Raw genomic sequence first — 15,494 nt, 5'->3', positions numbered from 1 at the left:
AACCCCAGTCTCCAGAGCCTTGTATGTCCATGAAGCAGGGGTGAAGGCAATGGAGAAGGGAATGGGAAAAGCAGACAGGACAGATCATGGGAGTTATACAAGCCAGAACTGCACCCTGAGTCAATCAGGGATGTTCCGTAAGTCTGTTTAGTCCCATAAAGCTTGGTAAAAAGACAGTTTATTTGATATCCATAAGAAAAAATGGCAATCTTTACAACAGGAAGTCACTTTTTTTAGGGGAAAAGGATTGTTTTTTTCTGTTTTGTTTTGCTTTATTACTTGCATGCAATGTTTTATTTTATACCCTTCTTCTCCAGGATGACCAGTGTGTAGTGTTAAACCCCTCCAAAAATATCAGTTCAGGGAGATGGTGTTAGCAGTGACTTTCTGTCTTTGCTTGGTGGTGGTGGGTCTCCAGGCAGGCAACCAGTTGCCCACTGAATGGGGTGATTTGCTCCAGGGTCTCCGTGGGATCCACAGTCTGGAGTGAGCAGGGAGGCTGGAGCAGGAGATAGGGATGGATCTTCTGCGTTCTACTCCACTATCCTGAAGAAATGAAGTGGGATTGGTTTCTGTTGCATCGTATAAGGATTTATCATGGGCATTAATGGTGCTACAGCCCTCCAGTTAGTAGGGCCTGATGTTAGACTGGATGTTGTCTGCAGTGTCAGGCTGCACATCCCATGTCCACTCTCCAGTCCTGGCTCTGTCCCATCCCTGCCTTCTGCCTCACATATTATCACCAATATGAGATCCACAGGTCTACCTCCCCACAGTATAGAAAATAGCCAAGGCTGAACAGTTTTAGAGCCTGCTAGGATCACTGGAGGCAAAACTTAACTACTTCAGTTGGAGGAAGTTAAATTCAAAATTATTTACATAAAATTATTAAAATAATTAAAACTGTTAAAATTATTCACCAACAGGCAAAGTTTTTGTTTCAGGACCATAGACAGACAATATTATGATCGAGATCAGTGGTTCCCAAACTGTCTTCTGCAGACGGTCCTTTGTGGGGCATGAGTCAGTGGCAGACAACCGATCCACAGTACCCTGTCACCATTTTACTGCTGCAGTGTGATGAGCCATGTTCCGGGTGCTCTGTCAGAGATTTTAAAAAGGTTTTTCCATCACCTTTCTTTCTTGACTTGAAATTGGTTTGAACCTCAAAAGGATGAATCTATGTTAGCAGCAAATCAGAACCGTATTCACTACTCCAGTCAGCAAAATCTTTCTTTTTTTTCTCTTATTAAATAAGCCTTATATTCCAGAGAAGGTGGATCTCAAGTACATGCCTGTACAAAAATGCAATGTGAGCTCAAGCTGAAAGCTCCCGCACTGTAAAGTTTTTTGGACTGTGGTATGTAGAAAATTCTAATTTTTTTCTGATGATATTTTTTGGTATTGTAATTGTGTAGTCTATGTGTACCAGGTCTGTAATTTTAAGCTACCCATAGGCAAACATGGCAAATCAGTACATGCATAAATCAATGGCTGTGACAGGTGTGGGCCACTGTAACAAATCTTCTATACTTTAAATTAGTCATAAATACATGCCTTTCACTAAGCAGCGTCTCACTCTCATAAAAAATAAGGTGACCATAGAAATCAGTTGCAATTTAATTTGGTATCTTAAAATGAAAGTCATATGTGGACCCAGCTTCCATGAGTGAATTCACCAAATAGCCCACATCTTTTAAACTGTTTTTAAAAGAAGAAAAGGTTTGCATCTCAGGGATGCAACCTCCATTGTTAAACTTTCTAGTTTGTTTGTTTGGGGTTTTTTCCTTTGCACATGGAGAATTTAAAGTTCAAATATTGCTCAGCATATGTCCTGGCAAGTCTGCCGAACAGTAAACACCCGCAAGTTCGGCCGGTGCTCCATTCCTCCGTTCCTCAGGGAGTTCCTGTTTCATGTGTTTTTCATTTTAAGTTCTCCCTCCTTGAATGCTATTTCCTCTCTTTCAGTTTTTACCAAGGTCAAAGAAATCTTTAGCAAATAAAAAATGTGAACATCCAGTCATCTACTGGAAATGTGCCCATCCAGTGTCTAAATAATAAGTTAATAGGTTCACGGAGCAGTCCTACATACACCAAGCAGAGCACAGCAGAAACCTTCATCTGAGCACTTCGTCACAGCTAAATAGAGAGTACTTATCAAATGAGGGCTCTTTTGTCTTGATTATGAACTGCAGAGAAATCAGTTTAGCAGAAAACAAAATTATGGCAAACAAGACTCTCCCAAGCCCCTGGGGTAGGGGACAGGGCACAGACCTTCCCCGTTGGCCTTTGCCAGTCGATGGGTCAGAGCTACAGAGGCCCCTGCGCAGAGCAAAAATGGTGGTAAGCAGTTGGAAAGCTCAGCTACTGAAAATATGTCTCATATTTTGATAATACTACATGAGAATTGTAAGGATTAAGAAACTATTCAGCATGTTTTGGGGGATATCTGGTGAAAATTACCTACAAAAAGAAAAAATGTGATTTAATACTAAAATTTACTAACTGCAGCCAGATGTGCTGTCGAAGTTGCCTGAAAATCAAGAGAGTCACTAGCTAACAGGATTTGTTACAGGTGATGATAGGGGATACATTATTAACGAGGCTCATTTGGCACTGCAGAGACAAATATGTATTTGGGGATTGAGTCAGTCAAGTGATTAACAGCTACTGCTATTTCTTACAAATTTGGGTTTACTTTTTCATCAAAAGTAGAATTCGAGCTCAAGCTAGCCTTTGGGTGATTCTACGAAGCTGAGTGTCTGAGCTCTGCATGAGCTATAAAGGAAGTCAGATCCAGAAGAGCCCTCCTGGACTGCTGCCTCCAGTCTCCCCCAACTGCCTTGCTGTACCAGTTTCCATAAACTGATAAGGTTCTGTCTTAACAGCGTATTTGGGTTGATGGATGGCTGTTCCAGAAGTGTATGGCTCTTCTGGTTAGAAACCTCCTAATTTCCAGTTGAAGTAATCTGTGTCACAAAATGGCACTGGTGCTTATCTTTGCTGGAGGTTCCCCACCTGATACATTCGAGGACCACATTTGTATTCTCCACAGGCACATCACATATTGTGTCATCCGGTGATCAAATAGTCCATTCCCAGGTCTTTTTTCAAAGCTTCCTGCTTGGGGAAAAATTATGAGTCCTAAAGTGCCTGACCTCACCTTTTGGGTTATTCAAATTCATCCCATTTCTATTATTCCAGTCCTGAAGCTTATCCAAGTCTTCCTGTATACTGTCCTCCTCCACATTCACACTACATATTGCATTATCAGAAAATTTCACGAGCCCAGTACTACTTTTTCTGCCAAAGTTGTTAAAAATGTTAAATAGGATCAGTCCCTAGACACATCTTGGAAGAACTCCACTAGTAACTTCCTTTCGGTTTGGTATTTCTCCTTTCAACATGATCTTTCATTTTTTTTCACCTCACAATTCTTCTGCTAATCCAAATTTTCTCCAGCTTAACGAGTAATTTCCTATGCAGCACTGTGTCAAAAGCTTTCCTGGTAACTGAGTTGCATCTCATTCTCTTACTAATAAAAATAATTCGTCAGGTTATTCAGACATAATCTACTCTTGCTAAAGTGAGTGACATTTCATTTCATTTCCATCTTCATGTCCTTATCTGTTTTTTCTCCGATGTGTATTTTGAAATTTCACATGTTCTTGAAGCCAGACCTGTGGTTGCCCTGACTTTTCCGCTTTTTTACTTAAGTTAGACCCAATGCTTGCTTTTTCAAGGAAGAGCGATCATCTCTGATAAACACATTCAAAATCTTTGTTAGCAGACTTGCAGTTTCTTAAACCAATTCTTTCATACTTCTTCTAGGCTGTGCCTCCACTGCAAGCTGACTCAGTCACGTTAATCTCTTTAGAGTTTGGTGTCCACCTTAGATGTGGTTAATTCCATTTCCATCCTCATATTCCCATTAGCAACACAGCCTTGTTTAACATCATCATCCCTGTTGAAAACCGAGCCAAAGTATTCATCTTGGGGCCATATCTGTATTACCCTTAACTTCATCACCATCTTCGCTGTGCAGTAGCTATAAATCATCTTTTTGTTTGTGTGGCTAAAATAATCTCTATTTGATTTAGCTGTGTTTGAAAAATCCAACTTAGTTTGTCTTTTGGCAATTCTCATTTTATCCATACACTTCCTGACCTCGGAGACTTAATTGCGTTAGCTGAACATTACTCTCTTTTTCCATTCTTCATAGGATGTCTACTCATTCTGAATAGGTTATTTTTGCGCTGGGTAATCATCCAGCTAGATCTAGATCCCTTCCCTTGATTTCAGTAGAGGTGCCAGAGAAATGTTGTACCTTTGTCATTCAGAAACTCCAGCTCTCTTTTACATTCAAGTCCATGAGTTTCCTAGTTCAGTGAACTGCATTTTTAAAACTGAAAATGGTAGTTTCACTTTCAAGTAAAACTACCTGTTTTTTTCTTTAATTTAAAATTAATCAAGTCAAGGTCTCTTGATCCAAGGTTTCTGGTACAACCAGTTCTTCTCCAGTGTCCAAAGTAGTAATCCAAACTGCATCTAATTGAATGATCTGTATCTGGTCTAAAGTTCGTTTGGTGAAAAAGACTGTCAGCTATCTGGGATATTAAAAGACTCTGACAGTAGCACAATTCTTGGTAATACTTCTAACTCTAATGGTAATGCAGAGATTTCTATTCAGAATCTGAGTTGGTGTAAATCTGTGTTGCTCTGCTGAACCTAGTTGAGCTACACAAATTTAAGCGGACTCTTGGTCATGACAAACCAGATCAGACACATGACAAGCACAGCACACTTTGGTTAAAACTACAGAGCTTGCTGAACTGCCTCATTCTCTGCAAGCTTTCACATCCCAGAAAGACTTTTTATGGCACCATTTATAAGTCTTATCCCCTACAGCATCAAATGAGGACACTCCTATCACTCCTGCTGCCATTGAAAAAGCATCTCACGTAATTTATTGTCTTTCATTTGCTTGCAAAAAAGCAAGGAAGTTTCATTAAGTAGGTGGGAGAAGCTGAAGGCCCTTTTCACACTCATATGTTTTCTCTTTGTTGCTGTTTGTACAGGTGCAGTGAAAAAGACTCAGAGGGCGTATTCATAAAGACAGGACTTGAGAAATGCCACTTTAAATTGTTTGAAATCAAAGGTTTTGGTAGCTCATAAACAGGGAGCTATGTTTTACTTAGGACTGCAAATCTAAATATGAGGAGCCACCCTCATGTACAAATATATTCAACGTACACATGTAACTACCATTAACATAGCCTGCCCTCATGGATTGTGAGAACAGGCCCTTTTCATTTATGTTCACTGAGAATTTCAATACCAAAAAAGAAAAGAAAAAAAAAAGATTCTCATAATCAACCAGCACATTTGTAAGTTGAAATAAAAGTATCCAATGAGGATGTCAGGAAGCCTGTACTCCATCCAAACTGACCAATTTAATACTTGTTGTAAGCATACTTCCAGACTAGCATCTGGAAATCTTAAATGAACAGAGATAGACATAGACACCCTTACACTCTGGGAAATAATTAAAGTTGGAATAAGAAAACGTTTGTGGACCAGATCATCAGCTGGTATAAATCAGCACAGCTCTAGTCATTCCAAAAAAGCAATGCCAGTTCATGCTAGAGTTAAAGTGCTAGCTGGCTCCTGTAGCTTTCCTTTGTGATTAATTTCAGTGCAATCATTTGCTGGAACATGCTTTTGGACCAAGCTTCCTGAAGCATTACTTTTACAAATCTCTTGCGTGCTCTTGGACCGCTGCCTGTAGCACACCCTTCTGTATTAGGTCTGCTTTTCTCCAACAGAAAGCACAAGGTTTGGGATTTTTTTGAAATGTTATATTAAAAATAAAACAAAACCAAAATTTTTGCTGAGCAGTTACTTTATGCATAACACTCCTGACTCTCTTCTGTGAATCAATGGCATCTGACTTTTTTGTTCTTTGCTGTTCTTTGCCTAGACTATCCTTAGGACAGTTAATGTCGGTATTTTCCATTCCTTGCGTACCCCAAGCTCCCACTGAATTTCAGAGGAGAAACCCAACCTCGTGGTAGTGCAGAAGTGGACACAGGGCTGCTGCGAGGTGCCTCTGGTTGCTGGTGCCGTTTCGCCCTGGCTCGCATGAGCCTCTGGAAGCACCGTGGCACCTGAGGAGCCACCGCGGCACAGGCCAGCATAGCTGGCGCTCCTACACCCTCCTTTTTGCAAGCCACCCTAGGAGGTCCCCAGAGCTGGAGTCTTTTGCCAGGGGAGGGTACACAGGTGGCCCTGCCAACTTTCCATTGGTGTCTCAGACCTGCCAAATTTCCCTTCCTGAATGCAGTGCTCCCAACGAACTCCCTCCCGCTGGGACCTCAAGCACCACACCTGGACTCTTGCCTGCCCTGGCAGGCAAGCAGCATCCAACTTGGGGTGTCACAGATGGAGGGAGAAGCCGCATCACTGTCCTGTGGCGGGAGAAGCGTGGCCATGAAAGGCTGTGCACTCAGAGCCCCCTCGCTGGAGCGTACGGCTCCACCTTGCAGCCTCGTGCCCAAGCACTCTGTGGCGGGATGCAACCAGGTCCTCTCTCAGAGAAGACAATTCCTGAGAAACCGGTCCAAGGGCAAGCTTCACAGCCATCGTGCAGCTCCCCAGCCACTCCATGCAGCCATGGCTGGCACATTTTCTTTTCCATGTCTTGACCACAGAAAAAAAAAGGGAAAATTACTTAAAATATTGTCTGTTCATTCATACGTTGTAATTAAGCACACTGAAAACACACAGACACTTGTGAGTTAGCTTATCACAGTCTGTGCTGCCCTTGCCCTTCTTCCCCAGCTCTCTCCTCTCTTCCTCCCCAGTGCCAGCCAGAACCCGTGAACACATGAAGAAATGTAGGGGACCAATCTGTACAAGGTCATGACTTGTTCAAGGCCAAGATGGCTCTTAAAATATTCTCCAGCATTGTCCCTCAGGTGTGAGTGGCATTGCTCCTGCAGGAAGGAGGGCTCACAGAAGAGTTCAGGACTGCAGCCTGCTGTTAGATGGCAGCAGCTCAGTTCTCCTTGGTCACCCACAGACAGCTCATATTCTGCATTACAGGGGATAAGTACAAGGCTATACAGCCTACAAGTGTTCAAAGACACCTGAGACTTGCTAAGAGCCCTTAAGTGCCAGCAGAGACTCATTTCCTTCAGGGCACTGGACTAAGTGCAGATACGTGCAGTCTCCTCCTGCTTATGAGAAACTGAGCTGCTGTGATGTTGGGGGGCTGCACATAAAGAAATGAGGCAAAAGGGGACTTCACCACACATCACTTACCAGCAACACGAGACCACCATGATGTTCAGCACTCAGAAAGATACAGAAGATTGTCTTTTCAGTGTTATCCATGCTCCCTCTGAGGCAGCAACTTGCAGAATCCCTTTTTCCGAGTGCTTTGGTTTGGGTTTCCAGGTCCTGATTTGCAGAAGTATTAAGTACTCATATGGTTTTGAAATCTCTGTCCTTGAAGATACTCCAGATTTGACTAGATATGACCCTGAGACACCTGATCTGATTTCAAAGTAGGGTATAACTTCAAAATTGGCCCTGCTTTGAGCAGGGGGGTGGATCAGATGGTGCCTTCTAACCAGAATTATTCTCAGACTGCAGCTGCCACTGCAGTCACTGGGAGCTCTGCCTTGAACAGTCATGTGCTCAAAAAAATCAGAGATTTTCTGCTCAGCACCCAAAATTATTTGGAACTTTTGAAAATATTATTACATTTAAACAGTGCATCTATAAAATGGAGCAAATAATGCCAACACAATTCATAGGCAGGGGTTAAAGATTGCTTATTAATTGCTCAGGTATTATTTTTATAAGCATTCGAAAAGTCTCTGAGGAAATCAGCAATTTACTGCTCAGATCAGGGCTCGGATAATGTAAAGGGACAGAGCTCTTCATGGAATCGCGATGCTTAAACACAAGGCTGAAAACTCATTCCTTAAGCACTGTCTGTTCTGTGTTCCTCCTTTGAATCATGCCTTCTGTGGAGAAGGTAGTATGGCTTCATGTAATTAAAAACTGCAGAAAGCTTTAATTTTTTATTTTGTACTTATTAGCATTTATCTTTTGAAAATTAAGATTCGGCAGGCCATACTTATCTACTAGGTGTAATTTTATATCAATATTGAAACAGACGTTTTTTGGTATTGCTGTGTTTGGTCAAAGTTAAGCTTTAAGGTTATGAAAATGGAGGTCTGGAAGCTTACAATTACAGCAGATGCCTTGAGTCTGAGTCAGTCAGTGACTAGTATTGACAGGATACTATGAAAGCAGAGGAAAATGCTATGGAGGATACACACACACAGGTATCTGGGTGAAATCTACTTCACTCAGCAATTAATCAGATTAAGAAGTCTATTGAAGTAACCGAGATTTCATTTAACACATTTCTCATGGGTAACTACTAACTGTGATAGCAGAAACAAGCCTTCAAGACTAAAAATAGAAAGCATTCCTATTACGAGTTTTGCTCGAAGCTCAGAAACAAAAATGCTGTCAGAACAAGGGAATGGGAGCCTAATGAAAACATCTCTCTCTGCCTCTCTCTCTGCAATGCCATGCTGAGAAGCAGCACTTACTTTCTCCGACACACAGAAATCTTTGTGCCTGACAGATAGAACAGGAGATAAAAAGGATACAAAGCATCTGGCTTTCCAATACATACGTGGGATGATGATTTAAATTACAAAGTTTGAAGAATTTGGCATTTAGCAAACTTGAACCTTGCCCAGGGTTTTTTTCCCTCAATAATAAGTTTAGAAAACATGAAAAAAGAAATATTTCCCCTGTAACACAGCGTATAAACAACATCTGCACTTTCGAATGAGTTCAAAACACTTTCAGAATGAAAGATTTTCTCTTTGAACAGGGAAGAAACCCTTCCAGCATGCTCCAGCAGAGGGAAAGTCTCGCAGAGATTGAGCCGTCTGGTTCCATTGTAAGGTTGCTGGCAGAGACCCCGCGGCGGGATTGACATTGCATTAATTACCAGGCCCATGGGCCCTCCGACCCCGCTCCACCACGAGACATACTGGCAACGGATCTGAGGAACGCTGGTATTATCTCAGTCCTGAAGACCTGAAGGCAAGTTGTCACCTGAACTGCAGGTAAAGTGAAACATTTCGCTGCACTAATGAAACACACATTTCTCTGGCATTCAGACTGTCTGGGAGATAACTGTTTAATGCATTACAAATTTCATTGCTTATATCTGACTTTAACAAACAGGATTACAGAAAAGACAGACTTTCTGAAGTATTTTGGTTTGCTAGTATTCATAATACTTATAATATTTTAATAATAGAAATATATTATCAGATACGGATTTTGCTCCTTATTAGTTGACAATGGGCCTCGTTCTTATTTACGCCTCTTCAGTAGGAGAAAGTAGCATCAATAGGAGTGTTATGGCATACACTCCAAAACAGTGCTGGGCCCACAGACAGTTGTGCTCCACATACATTAATTTTCCTGGCTTCCAGGTAAAGAGAGAACAGTGCAACACAGCTATATCAGCCAGCATTTTTTAGTAACTAGTCCTTTCAGATGCCGTATTTCACTGGCTTGATTTGAATTGCAGTGCCCCAGCCCCAGAAATGCGGAGGACTAGCATGATCAATTCTTTGCAAATTCTTTAAGGCTGTCTCAGTTTGCGCACTAACAAGTTAAGGACTCACTCATTTCACTGTGATCACTATCTAATTGATTCATTCCTGTCTTGCTTGATTGCATTGCCATTTTAGCTCAAAATCAGATGTAATAGCTAAGAAGATGGGAGCCATCAAATGACTTTTTTACCAGCATCAGTTCCTTTGGTTATCAACCTTGACTATAAAACAGTGACAGGCAAAGCCATAGGACTGTGTTCTGCTCTTCTTTATGAACAAGAATTGCTGCTGAATTTGGCATCTTCTCATTATAAACAGTAGAATAAGAGATCGGATACCTGAAGTCCAAAGAAATACCATTTGCAAACAATAAGGAACAGTAAAAGGAAAACTTTTAGCTCAGCCTATACATAATCCTTTAATCCAGGTGGCATTTAAACCAATATTTGGCCTTGACAATTATTCCCACAGAGTGATTGTACAAGCATTAGAGATTTTAACAATGTTTGTATAAACAATGTGAAATATAAGATAAAGAACTTGATAATTACATGTCAGTTTTAAAGATACAAGTGAATTGTTTAAGTCTTTCAAATCAAACTCCTAATGGATTGCAGCTTTATATGTAGTCAAAATAAAGATTTGTGGAATTGGATTTTTTTTATGGCTTGTAGATCTATTTTTAAATATTTTTAAAAATAAAGCATCCCATGATTAGCCCTTTCAGTTACTGCATCACATAGTGTTTTTTACAGACTCTAATTATATCTTAGATTAAAATTCAAAACACCTGCTCTTGTGGATCACACTAATTTCAGCCTCGAGTATTTTGATACAAAGAGCTATAATCAGTGAGAACCAAATGATTTCCTATTCTCTGTACCACACCTTCTCAGCTGAGTACAGCTAGAGTTTGCCATTTCCTTCTCACTTTTTGTGTTATGATTATTACATCTTTTATTTAAAGATGTCTTTTTAATGCTGAAAGATGTAGTATTTTTACTTTTACTTAAATCAGATGGAACATTTAAGGCAGATATTAGCTTTTAAAATAACAGTCATTTTGATTTTAAATAGCAGATGAATAGTGTAGCTTTCTTCTGTTAGTTTCCCTTTTCATTTCAGTGTAGCTAATATAAATACTTTGTTCCTGGCTTTTAAGAAAACTGCTCTTTAAAAACCCTGTAATTTGAGTTCAGGGATTTAAATGGCATCACATACTTACTTGAAAGAAAGTTTTTGATGTGCTTGGTTTTCTGCTATTATTCATGCACTTCTCTACGCTTTATGGGTGTGATCCAAAGTCCCCAGAGTCAATGGGAAGACACATAGATTTCACTGGACTTTGGGTCAGGCTCTAAATATTGTATGAAGAAAAAGGAAATCGTTGAATTGTCCACGTAGATTCTATTACAGTAAAATAAGGGTATCTTTAATGGTATTTACTTTTTGATGAGCATAAGATGGGATCTGACTCTGCGCAGTTCACTGGTTTTAAGCCAATAGGGCAACACTATAGGACACAACTGGACAACAAAGAGCCCTGGTAGGGCACTGAATCAGGCCCATCACAGTGCTCCGAGGCCCTCCGGAGCAATTCGGTTACTCTGAATTTTATGCAATGATCTACTTTCAAATAACTCTGTCCGCTGAAGCTGTGGGGGTGGCCTGGCAGTTCTGTGCCAGAGCTGCTTATTTTGGTTCTCCCCCATGCTGTGCTGTAACTTGCCACTTTGCTCTGTTGCAATGGGCAGGTTTCTGAAGGCCCATGAAAAGCCACCTGGCTCTTTCTCCAGAGGATATTAATGCAATGAAAATAGATTTTATGGCATGTCACATCAGAGTTAGAACAATCTTTTTAGAGATTCAGCATTTTTATACCCTCTGTTCCTTACTGTGATTAATTAACTGCGAATGTATTTATTGATGTTTTTCCTTCCCTTTCCATGTCATGCATTAGAGAGGTAGGAAAGGTAAGTTCTTTGTGGAAAAATTCAAGCCCTTCACATGATAAAATGGCATGTGCCACTGACATGTGCCAAACTCTTCTAGCTTTCCCTAAGCGCTCTAAGAAACTTGTGCCTGAGTGTTGTACAGCGAGCTTTCCATCACCTGTGGACAACTGTTCTGGTTTAAGATAAATGATAACATAAGCCAGAGATATCCACTAGCATCTCACAGACAAGCCTAGCAACTCTGATTAACCCTATGCACTGGGCTTTTCTGTTTCCAGTGTTTCTCAGTGGTTTCTTACCCTACTTTCAGCTCTGCTCAGATGCACGTAGCCAGCTCAGGTCTGTGACTGCTGTGGGAGAAGGAGACCTTCCCTGGATGGACAAGGAGCACGCAGGAGCCGTGCAGAGGCACCGAGGTGGCTCTGCGACATCGGCCTCGCACTCCCCTGGCCCTGGGAGCGCCTCACCGCCCTGCCGAGGCTGCACAGCTCTGTGCCCCGGTCGATGAGCTGGTCTTATGAAGGGTAAGTTTGGGTCAAGGGTCAGTTTTGTTTCCTGTTGTCCAGATTTTCAAGCCTTGCAGGTATGTCAGGATGATTGAAGCTAGCTGCGTACATCCCTGTCAGTCTGCAGACTGCTGCAGAGCAGAGCCCAGCAGCGGCCGGCCCCAAGAAAGCCTTGTACCCATAAGGAGAAAAAACAATTAAAGCAGTGGCACTAAGAACAGAACAAAGTGATGCAAGTTTTGTGCATAGGAGCCCGGGCCTTGGTTCATAAAGTCTCACCTCTCTGTGTGGTAGACGCATGAAACTCAGTGTCTGCCTAAAGGAGCTGAAGGGCTGAGTCAACCCTGCTGAGATTTAAGCCAGTGGTTCCGGAGAGTCTAGGTGTTTCAAACATGGTGCTTACACCACTAAACCACCTCTTCAGCTTTATTCAGCTGCTGCTACTGCTATCAAAATAAACCACATGTGGCAAATCTATTTATTATGGGTTTATGCTTCATTAAATATGCAAGTCTTTTTTAAAGCAAGACAAAACCTTGTGGTAGTCAAACTCCTTTAATTTTTTAGCTACACAGCATGTGCATTATCTGCTTTTGCTTAAAAAAAACCCAACATTTTTCCATAGTAGAAATTAAAATGCAGCTGATGTTTTTAATTTGAAATTTACTGCCACTATGAAAGTCTGCCTACCACCTAATAAGTGGAAACATTAGTAAGTTAAAAAGATAACGACATAGATGTTATTCAAAGGAATAAATAAATCAAAGCCGTGCACAAGCAGTAAGTGTCTTCTGTCTGACAGGAGTTCTCAGAGAGAGATACTATGGCATTTTCCAGAATTAAATTGCATTATTATAAGAGCTTTAAATTAAGCTCCTAACCATGACCTTTAAACACGGTGATTGCCATTATGCCTGCTGAGGAGGTTGTGGAGGGTTTGGAAACCCTGTGCAAGATTGATGGGTTTTAATACATAATCAAGTATAGGTTCATTTAGCACAGCTGTTGAACAGAGGGCCTAACACTGGGTTATCACAGGGAGCGCCCTCTGTTCTCTTCCAGACAAATCAGTGTTAGCAGTGGGAGGCAGGGCTTGTTAGTGCTAGGGGAAACAACACGGTGTCTTCCTGATGGGGCTGGAAGAGGACGTGGAGTTTAACAGCCATGCATCTCCTTTAGAGAGTGACCAGGAATAAAATGTTCCCCCAGTGCTCAAGCAAAACCACACGTTGACAAAAGAAAGCAACCGATGTATAGTTTTTGTCTGAAAGTATTCCTATGGGTACAACCCAAAAGAAAAACTATCCCAAAGACAGTTAAAGATAATAAGCCAAAAATGCAGTGAAAGTATGTTCACATAGACCAGGCAAAACCTCATACAGTGCATACTTAAAACAAAAATATGTGTTAAAAAATCAGTAAATTCCTTAAACAAGTGCACAGAAGTAAAAAGAAAATATTTTCTTGCTATTCATAGCATTCTGTTAAAAACACTTTGAACAAATTCTGTTCTCTAAGGTACTTACTGACATGTGTATACCTATCTTATACCTTATATCTTATATACTGTCATATACCTATCTTATGTGTTATATAATTATCTTCAAGCGTGGAAAAAATTAAACACTTTGCAGAAATGAAACAAAGCCCTGATGTACTGTATGGTTATGAAGTGCCAATTCTGCAAATCACAGAATCACAGAATCATATAGGTTGGAAAAGACCTTTAAGATCATTGAGTCCAACCGTAAACCTAACACTACCAAGACCACCACTAGACCATGTCCCTAAGCACCTCATCCAAACGTCTTTTAAATACCTCCAGGGATGGCGACTCAACCACTTCCCTGGGCAGCCTGTTCCAATGCTTGATAACCCTTTCGGTGAAGTACAATTTCCTAATATCCAGTCTGACCCTCCCCTGGCACAACCTGAGGCCATTTCCTCTCGTCCTATCACTTGTTACCTGGGAGAAGAGACCGACCCCCACCTCTCTACAACCTCCTTTCAGGTAGTTGTAGAGAGCGATAAGGTCTCCCCTCAGCCTCCTTTTCTCCAGGCTAAACAGTCCCAGTTCCCTCAGCCACTCCTCATAAGACTTCTGCTCCAGACCCTTCACCAGCTTCGTTGCCCTTCTCTGGACACGCATGGACACAAATGTACTAATACAACCTATCCTGAAGCCTGCAAATTCTCATCATAGAAACCAAGGTTTTGGGTCGATGCAGGAAACAGAGGGGCTGACTTGTCTCGTGAAAGTCCCACCTATCCTAGCAGGCCAGGCCAGGCCAGCCAGCATCCTGACTCAGCCGACTCTCCAAAACAAGGTTAGAGTAAGTCAAGGCTCAGATAATCTATTTTGTACTATCCACGCTGAAAACAAGCAGCAGGGACTGTAGGACCTCCTTCTGGCACGCAGAGGGCTGACATTTCTCTGGAGTATCCGACTCTCCAGGGATGCTGCCGCTCATTCTCCTCAGGAACCGCAGCTGCGGGCTCAACCCTGGGAGCTTGTGCCTGGAGACTTCCCGCTGCCCAGTCCCGCCGGTGCCCCTGACCAGCCCCAGGCTCAGAAAGACCCAGTCCCTGCTGTCAGGGCCGCTCATCAAACACAAGTGTAGCCTGAGCCCACAGGTTACTAAATACACCAAAAACTCTTCTGATACCTCCCACAAATATTTGTTGTGTCAAGGGCTGTAATTTAAGCAGCCAAGATGCAGTGTGGCAGCTGATTTTGGTGGATGTGTGACAGGTTTTCAAGTGGCTTAACCGGCGTAAATGTACTGTACTGATAATATTGTGCTGTACTGTGTCAATAATATTTATTCTACTTTTTTTTATTACTTCAATTTCTAACCAGTCAATCAAATAAAGGTAGGCAAAGCCTGAAGCATCACTTTCATATTTTAACACTATATTAGGCCAAAAATTCCAATATGTTCACTGAGCTTTTGGACTAAAAAAAGCCCGCACTCCAGATTCACATGGCCTGCCATCCCACATAAGCTCTCTTTCCTACTTATCCAAGCAGCTTTGAAGGCTGAAACCCAGCCAGTAAAAAAATGTGGAATTTAGACTCTGTGAATCTGGACTTCTGTGAAAATTACAGAAATGGGAACTAAAAATGTTGATAGGTTAAGTTATATTTGTCAAGGGAGTTAAACTGTCGAACCGCATTGATCATTCATGCTATAGGATTATCATATTTTCAGGTTTTTTTATTTATAACCAGCACTAATTTTCTGTAAGAGGCGTCATTATTTAAATATACAACTGGCTGCACATATTTTGTCTTCTAGTTTCTCACAGTTGTGGGAAAAAGTAAGTTTTTTTCTACCAGAAATCACTATAGTATTGGTTACAACATGTATAAT

At 41.4% G+C, this 15,494-nt stretch overlaps 1 long non-coding RNA gene across 1 annotated transcript in view; it reads left to right on the top strand.

Annotated features, from left to right (window-relative positions):
• Positions 1–457: 457 nt before the first annotated feature.
• LOC142404601 (uncharacterized) overlaps positions 458–15,494 on the top strand; it is a 33,269-nt gene continuing 18,232 nt past the window's right edge. The window contains exons 1-3 of the long non-coding RNA XR_012773908.1: positions 458–559; positions 8,921–9,158; positions 11,925–12,138. This is a non-coding gene — a long non-coding RNA (uncharacterized LOC142404601). The remainder of the gene's footprint in view (positions 560–8,920; positions 9,159–11,924; positions 12,139–15,494) is intronic.

This window comes from Mycteria americana, chromosome 1 (assembly GCF_035582795.1).
Source record: "Mycteria americana isolate JAX WOST 10 ecotype Jacksonville Zoo and Gardens chromosome 1, USCA_MyAme_1.0, whole genome shotgun sequence".
NCBI classification, from domain to species: domain Eukaryota; kingdom Metazoa; phylum Chordata; class Aves; order Ciconiiformes; family Ciconiidae; genus Mycteria; species Mycteria americana.
Note: the sequence above shows the minus strand (reverse complement) of the source record. Positions and strands in the feature narration are given on the sequence as shown.